Below are 9,227 nucleotides of genomic sequence, written 5' to 3'. Positions count from 1 at the left end.
AGAGTTACAACCATTAAAATGATGATACTACCAAAAGTTAACTATTTGTTCTCAATGATCCCCATAAAACCATCTGCTACTTGGTTTAAGTCACTAGGTTCATGCATCTCCAAATTTCTGTGGAAAAACAAACCACCACGTATTAGTTTAAAAACCCTACAGAAGACCAAGGACAGTGGTGGATTAGATTTACCTAATTTTCAGCACTATTCCTTAGCCAATAGGTTACAGTATATATCAAAATGGTTTAAACCTAGCCCAATAGATGAACCATGGATAAATATAGAACAAGCATTGTGTGATAATCTGGAAATCTCTGACCTGCCACTTATTAGTCAAAACGTAAAAAATCACAAATGTTTCAAGAGCATTAACATCAGCACCTCTCTGACAGCCTGGTGGGAATTTCTTAAAATAACAAAGTCTTCACTTGTCCCGTGTAAGCTTACACCCATCTGGAACAATCCTGACATCCTGCAAAACAAAAAAATGCTAAACTTTACTCTCTGGAAGATCAAAGCAATCAAACATCTGGAACATATAATCCATAATGGACATTTTATTTCATTTGATGAGCTCATATCACAACATGAGATAGGCAGCAATAAATTCCTAGAATATCAACAACTTAAGTCTATAATAACAAAGAAATATATCCTCCACCAACCAGACTTACAACTCCCGATTAGGGTAGTAGAATTTCTAAGCATCTGCACCCCAAAACTACTATCAAAAATATATAAATTATTGTCTAAGATAGATGACACAATGTCTCTACCGTCCTCAAAATGGGAGGCAGATTTATCCATCACTTCTAGTCATAGCTTCTGGCCACATATATGTTTGAACACCTTCAGAATGACTCGAAATCCTAATTTACAGCTCATACAATACAAAATTCTTCATAGAACACACTATAATGGACAAAGGATGTTCAGGATGGGTCTAACACACTCAAACATCTGCTCACATTGCACAGATAACACACCTGATGATTATGCACACGCTTTGTGGTTTTGTGCGCCTGTCCAGAGGTTCTGGCTTGAAGTCTTTGCGGACCTATCAACATGACTAAAGTGTAGCATTCCTGCATGCCCCACACTGTACATACTGGGTGACTTAGACAACATCAATGTGGAATTTAGCTTAGCACACATGATCCTCACAGTGTTATGTATAGCAAAGAAAACTATTCTCATGAACTGGAAAGCGAAGAACAATCTGTGTATTAACCAGTTTAGAAATTTTCTTTTAGATTATATTAGCATGGAAACAATGTCTGCTTCCTCAAAACATCAATTGGCTGAATTTAATTCTCTCTGGTCCCTTCTGATTAGCTTGATCACATAGTGGTGGTGGTGGGTTGCTGTCCCGTCGCTCTGGGCGGTTGGGTGTGTGCTGGGGGGGGCTGTGTGGCTTCGGGCGTCTGGTGGTCTCTCGGGTCGTGGGGAAATACAGCAGCCCTGTATTATTGCTTCCTGTGAAATCAAGATACAATGTGCACATGCTGGTTACAAATAAGAAAATACAAACAACAAACAGTTTGAACCATGGTTCACAGCATGTGTATGATCATCTTCATCGCTGGTCTCAGTAAGGATGTTTCAATCTTCGGTGTCAGAGGTTACTAGCACGTAACACACCGGTGGAGTACAGCTTTTACTGCTGACTCTTATCTTTGTCCTTCCGGGCGTGTTGGTTAGGCTGATGTATGTCAGGGTGGAAGTCATCTACTGGTTCTGGTACCTTCTTACAGTGACTGGCATGAATCCAGGTTGCTCTCTCTGCAACTTTAACAGCTGTATGAGTGACCAGTAGCACCTGGAACGGGCCTTGCCAACGTTTGGACTTCCAATGTTTCCTGCGAAGTTCCTTCACCACCTGTCATCTGGTTGGAGTGGTGTGTTTTCTGTGGCTGGAAGGGCTGCTTTTACTGTCTGTGAAACTTGAGATAGAACAGTGGAAAGGTTTCGACAGTAAGACAACATAGCATCATCACAAACAGTTGTGGAAGGGAGGGGTCTGGTTACAGGTCCCAATCCCAGGTTAGGAGGTCTGCCAAATAAAATTTCAAATGGGCTGAGATTCACTTGAGCTCTGATTCTCATTCTCATGTAGGTAAGCACAATAGGTAATACTTTTGTCCATGGCAGACCTGTTTCTTCACAACATTTGGCTAACTTGGACTTTAATGTACCATTTTCTCTTTCCACAGCACCTCCACTCTGTGGATGATAAGCACAATGTGTGCGCAAGGTTATTCCCAGGAATTTACCAACCTCAGTCAATGCAGTGTTTACAAAATGTGTGCCATTATCACTGCTGATCTTCTCTGGAATGCCCCATCTAGGAATGATTTCTGTTTAGCAGTGCTTTAGTCACTGCATTACTGTTTGCGTGTTTTGCAGGGAAAACTTCAACCCATTTACTAAACACGTCCACTATTACTAGTGCATATTTCTTTCCTTCAGCTGGTGTGAGTTCAACAAAATCCATCATCAAATGTTCAAAAGGTTTCTCTGGTGGAGGGTGTGCAACTTGCGATGTGTGTAATGCCTTTCCTACATTATGTGTGGCACAAACCATACATGACTGACAGTATTTTTGCGCATATGAACTGAACCCTTTTGTGAACCACTGAGCAGTGAGTGCATTCAGCATCCCCCCTTTTGACACATGGTCCAACCCATGTGTCAATTTTGAAAAATGAGGAAAAAAATGTTTAGGTAGACAGGGTTTACCATCAGGTCCCATCCAAACACCATCCATATGAGTTGCACCCACAGAGGACCAAATGCGTCCAGAGGACCAAATTTCATCTGCAGAGGCAAAAGTTTGCAAAGCATGGAGATCTGTGAGGGAGTCTTCTGCCTGCAAAGAGAGGGAAGCGAAAACAGGAAAAGATTTAGCTGCTTGCTTAGCTGCAGCATCAGCTCTGGCATTGCCACAAGCAACAGGATCGTCTGAGTTAGTGTGAGCCGCACACTTACAGACCGAGATTGCTGTAGGCAAAAGGATCACATCAAGAAGATCAGAAACCTGCTTGGAGTTCAGAATAGTTTTACCATCTGATTTAAGGAAATGCCTGTGTTTCCACAGCGCACCAAAGTCATGAACAACACCAAAAGCATATCTGGAATCTGTGTAAATAGTGACAGACTTACCAGCTGCCAACTTACAAGCTTCAGTAAGTGCAATAAGCTCAGTAGTTTGAGCAGAGAAATGTTTAGGAAGAGAACCAGACAACAAAGTGTCATGTGAAGAACATACTGCAAACCAAACACAGTTAGTACCTGTGGCTGGATCACGCAAAGCTGATCCATCTACAAAAAGAATCATGTCAGAGTTTGGAAGAGGAGTCTCTAAAAGATCAGGTCGGGGTGTACAAACTTGTTCCAAAACAGCTTCACAGTCATGAGGCTCCCCATCCTCAGGAGTCGGAAGCAAAGTAGCAGGATTCAGAACAGTACAACGTTTAACAGTGACATTTGGCATATCACAGAGGTGTATCTGAGCCAACGAGCAGTTGAAAGATGTGAAGTTTTCTGCTCGAGAAGAATAATGGCAACAGCATGAGGAACCAAAACAGTCAAATTAGCGTAGCCCACAATATCTTGGGAGGCCAGGACAGCTTTCTCTGCAGCTGCAACAACACGAAGACAACCAGGCAGGCCTGCAGCCACAGAGTCCAGTTTTGCTGAGAAATGAGCCACTGGCCTTTGCCTGCCCCATGTTCCTGCATAAGAACAGATGTCATGCTTCTCATCAACTGCCTGTATGAAAGGTTTATGAGGATCTGGAATGCCAAGTGTTGGTGCTGTTTGAAGAGCCAGCTTAAGCTGACTAAAGGCTGATTCAGCCTCAGGAGTCCATGGAACACGATCAGCTGACTGGAGGCCTTTACCATGGATAAGAGCACCTAAGAGAGCTTCGAGAAAAGAGTAGTTAGGAATAAAGTTCCTGCAGTAAGATGTTATACCTAAGAATGACATAAGCTGTTTTTTAGTAACCGGTTTAGGAATGATCTGAACTGCAGCAACACGTTTAGGAGAAAGTGAGCGCCCATCCTTAGAAATCACATGACCCAAAAAGGTGACTTCGTCCTGTACAAACTGTAAATTAGAAAGGCTGGCTTTATGGCCATAAGAATGAAGATGTTTCAACAGATTCACTGTCTTTTTCACACTGTTGTTTAGATGGACTACATAAAAGGATGTCATCCACATACTGCAAAAGAGCAGAGCCTGTGGTTGATTGAAGTTAATCCAGACTAGCTTTGAGGGCAGCATTGTAAATAGTGGGACTTTCACAGTACCCCTGGCATAACCGGGTAAAAGTCCAAGATCTCCCTTCAAACTAAAAAGCAAACCAAAATGGGCTATCAGGGTGCACTGGCGACAAGTCAACCACTGAGAAAAACTGTGCATCTGATGTAATTTGAGACAAAATAGTGTGTGGGTTGGGCACAGTAGGAGCATGTGGCTGAACTGCAGCATTCACCGCTTGGAGGTCCTGTACAAAACGCCATTCATCTGGCTGGCCAGCATCTTTAATCTTTTTAACAGGAAACAATGGAGTAAGCACAGGTGAATTTTCAAAAGGAACAATAACGCCTGTTTTCTGAAAAGATTGAAAAACAGGTTTAATCCCTTTAATTGCTTCAGGTTTAAAAGGGTATTGTTTTTTACATGGACAAAAGTCTGATTTAGGGGTGACAATTACTGGTTCACAGCCTTTTATCAACCCCACATCATATTTGCTCTTAGCCCAAAGATCATTGGATACTTCAGCCAACATGGGTATCGAAGACAAATCTGTTTCAGATAAAAAACATGCTTCAAAATGTGATTCTGTGGTAGGAATTAAGTCCACAGTTCTTTGACAATGCATTGTACTCAAAAATGTTTTTTTGTATGCTGACAATCGTTCAGAAAACATCAAATTTGGATCAGCAGGTGAAACGGTCCACTCCATTTATTTCTGACATGTAGCAACAAACTCTCCCACACCTTGACACTGCCAGTGTGTACGTTTGGCCAAGGAAATGTGAGGGCGAGTACCACAAACATTAAAAAAATCGAAGTGCTCTGGAGTGAGCGACACAGCCAATAAAGTAGGCGCACATATTTTTTCACTTCTTCTCATAGTCATTGTCAGGCCCCAAAGAAATGTGTGATGTGCAGTGCAAATCAGTAGGTTGCATGAAATCAGAAAGGGGTGAAACTAACACTTTTGCTTCTTCCACTAGTTGTTGTGAAAAAGGAGAGCTGGGAAGTTTCCACTCATAAGCATATGTAAGTGCCGATGAATCAAACTGCACTGCTGTGAAAACTTTGTCAGGCTGTAACATAACCTTAACACCCTCTGGTGTAGAAGTTAAAATAATGCCTAATTTACACATGAGATCACAGCCCATCAGGTTAATGGGACACAACTCTGATAACAAAAATGAGTGTTTGAAGGAGAGCTCATCCGGAGTGACAACACGCAATGGGCATTGTCATTTTCTCCTTCACAACCTGGCCTGATGCAGACATACAGTAAACGTGGTTTCCACTTAACTTTGGAGGACAATCAAACTCCCCTGACGTCACTACTGATGAACATAAGTTCCTATATTCTGAGAGAAATATCTTTGCTCTAGGACGGAAATAGCATGCAAAACTTTACTACGTGAATCATATTCGGCAAGCGTTTCTTCACTACACAGAGCAGGAAAAATGTGTGAGTGTGTTTGTGCTATCACCCATTAGTGGAGGCTCCGCTGCCGCGTGACGTCCAGAACCTGCCTCCCACCCTCAGTCAGTCTTTTGCCCAATTTCATCACTTTTCAGCTGTGGACAGTCCTTCTTCCAGTGTCCAGTCTGGCCACAGTAAAAACAAATATTCGGATCATAGCTCTGGCGTGGCCCATTTCGACCTCCTCTCCCACACGTCCACGTCTTCGACTTCGGCCTCGTCCTCTGTTTACACCAACTGCGTAATACATGGTCATGGCTGCCAAATGCCAAAAACCATCCCACGTAAATGTTCTTTACTTCAGTGGCGACATCTGGCATGAGGCCTTTAATTATTGCATCGCAGACTGTGGCCTTCTCTCAGCCAAACACCTCTGATCTCGCTTTTTATGATGTAAGGTTGGGCATTCAGACCTTGCTTCACCTGCTTTTCACCAAATATAGTCGGACATTCACACCTTCTTGCAGCCGAACACTTCCGCTCCACCTTTTAGTGTTCTATCACACCTTTTTTTTCACCGCATTTTATAGATTATGGTTGGAAATTCTCAACCACTCTCATCCGAAGACCTCTCCTTCCGCTTTTGTTAATATATTTGAACTTTAGTCGGACATTCACACCTTCTTGCAGCCGAACCACCTCCGCTCCCTGTTTTGATCATGTATGGTCTGGCAATACTACCTTTTCTTACCCGTTTGTGAGTAATTATGGCTGGACATTCACACCTACTTGCAGCCGAACACCACCTCTCCCGCTTTTGATGATGTATGGTCCGGCATTCTTACCTTTTCTAACACATTTTTCAGCAATTATGGTCGGAGATTCATACCTCCTTACAGCTGAACACCTCCGCTCCTGCATTTGATGGTGTATAGTTGGGCATTCTCACCCTTTCTCATCAGCTTTTTGCAAATTATGATCTAACATTCACACCTGCTTTTGATGATGTATAGTTGGACATTCACACCTTTTCTTACCCATTTTTCAGGAATTTTTCATTTTTCAGGAATTATGGACATTCAAACCTTCCTGCAGCTGAACACCTCCTCTCCCGCTTATGATCATGTGCGGTTTGATATTCGAAAATTTTCTTTCATGTTTTCTAGCAATTTTTGATGGACATTCAGACCTTCTTGCAGCTGAACACCTCCGCTCCCGCTTTTGATGGTGTATAGTCGGGCTTTCGATTATTTTCTTCCCCGTTTTTAAAAAAATTATGGTTGGACATTCAGACCTTCTTGCAGCCGAAAACCTCCGCTCCCTCTTTTGATCATACATTATCGGGCATTTGCACCTTTTCTTACCCGCTTTTTACAAACCATGGTCGGACTTTCACACCTTCTTGTAGCCGAACACATACGCTCCCACTATTGATTGTGTACAGTCGGGTATTTTAACCTTTTCTTACCCGCTTTTTACCAACTATGGTCGGACATTCCATTGCATGCAATACTCTCCCATGGTCCTGATTCATTACCCAAATCCCTTGGTCTCTGATGACCGCTGTGCTTGCTGACTTTCTCAAGGATGCGGTGTACAAAATCATCAGTCCCTTCACCAGGTTTCTGTTTGCAGGTGTAAATGTGGGACATATTGATTTTGGTTGGAAATTGAGTGGTGATGGCTTGACACAGTCTTTGGATGGCTGCTTCATATTGAGCGTTATCATTATGTCCTCGTTCACTGTTGGTAGGTCGCAAATCCAGTTGTAGCATACTGGCCTCTATTTTGCAGAGGTCGGTCAGTTTGAACTTTTTTGCCAATATGCGACGCAATTCAACCCCAGTCAGGCAGAATTGTGCGCAGAAATCTCGCAACTCGTCAGCAAAATGGGGTCCAGAAATCTCTGGATCTGGTAAGCATTGTTATGCTTCCATGATGTCAGTCTCAGTCCAGGGTCGATAAACCAGTAATGGTCCAGTGGGAACTGCAACTTTAACCATAGGCATGGTTTGAATCTGGTTTTGTTTTTTCTCAAGTTTAGATCTCTGAAGTCCAGATTGTGGGTAAAGGATTTTTGTCACTTGCGTTAAAAGTTCTTGGGCAGGTACGCTGGAGAACCAAACGTCTTCCTTTTCCTCATCATCAGACCTATGTAACTGATGTTGTGAGAATGATGGAATTTCTTCCCGAGGGAGGATGGAAGAAGTCCCTTCTTTCCGAGAGCCAGAGGCTTGTGGCAGGGCTGGCTGTTGTTGTTGCAGGCGTCGTGGAGGGCAGGAGTCCAGGTCTGGATCCGGCACAGCTAATACTAAATTATTATCATCATTCCGTCATGGCATTTGTTTAACATTTTCCTTTCTTTCTCTTAATACACTTTATTTTTTCCAAAATTCTATACCTTTCTTACTTCTTATTTAAACTTAATTTTCTTTTTTTTGCTTCATCTCTTTCTCATATTTGCAAAACTTTCTTATTTCTAACATACTAAAAGAACCTTCAGGTGGAAAACCTCTGGACCATATGTCTTTTTCATTTCATCATGCTCAGGTCCCCCGGTAGGGTCAAAAGTCTGAGACCTACTGTTTCCCATTCTCAGACTTGGAATGGGGAAATATATTCCTTCACTCAAAGGACGTCTCCAATGAGGACCTTAATCTGTACTCACACTTCTTCGGAGTACTTCACACTTCTTCGGACTGCTTCAAAAGTTTCACTTACCCATGAAATCTCTGTCTCACTAATGACACAACCGGGAAACCCTCTTTTATTCAAATAAAAACTAAAAAGCAGTCCTATCGTCTCAGACTATCATATTTCAAAAATGATCCCAGCGCTGGTATTCAGGAAAAGGACCTGCCAGTCCTCTCTCTCAGAAAAGGCCTTGGAGGTATGAGGCTGGAACAGCTACTTCAGTCCAGGCTGGCCATGCACTGCGATCCGGTCCAGAGACACCAGTCGAGGGATCCTGTTCGTGACGCCAAAATTGTGGTGGAAATTTAGTAACGCACAGAGTCAGTTATTTTCTTCTGAGGAGATAAGAGGCTTTAATAATAATATCTTGAAAGAGAGAACAGCACAGTACAGAATACAGAGTTGCACTGACCACTGAAGTAAAAACACACAGTTATATTGCCCGCTCATCACGTCATCTGTCTTTGGTTGATAGTTGATTGTTCTTCTAACTTTCCTCCCCAACCATCAGTTTAGGTTACCCAAAAGGAGTGTATTGCTCCATCACAAGTATGCTTCTTTCACAAACAGGGTAATATGAAGAATTTTATGCCTGAAACCTATTTAGACATGCAAAAATATGAAGGACAAAGTAGTTTTAACTTGGTTTGAGTGAAGGAATTCATTTAAAACAAAATCTGAAATTGTGTAGAACTCGTGAAAATAAGCTTATTCTCGGATTCCTAAAGGTTTAGTGTTGTTCTTTCCTATCCTGCAAAGTACAACGTTCTTTTTTGTTTAAAGCTATTTAGACATGGATAAATATGAAGGACAAAGCAGTTTTAACTTGGTTTGAGTGAAGGAATTAATTTTAT

Source organism: Leuresthes tenuis, unplaced genomic scaffold (assembly GCF_036924035.1).
Source record: "Leuresthes tenuis unplaced genomic scaffold, fLeuTen1.0.hap1 SCAF_47, whole genome shotgun sequence".
Classification (NCBI taxonomy): Eukaryota; Metazoa; Chordata; class Actinopteri; order Atheriniformes; family Atherinopsidae; genus Leuresthes; species Leuresthes tenuis.
Note: the sequence above shows the minus strand (reverse complement) of the source record.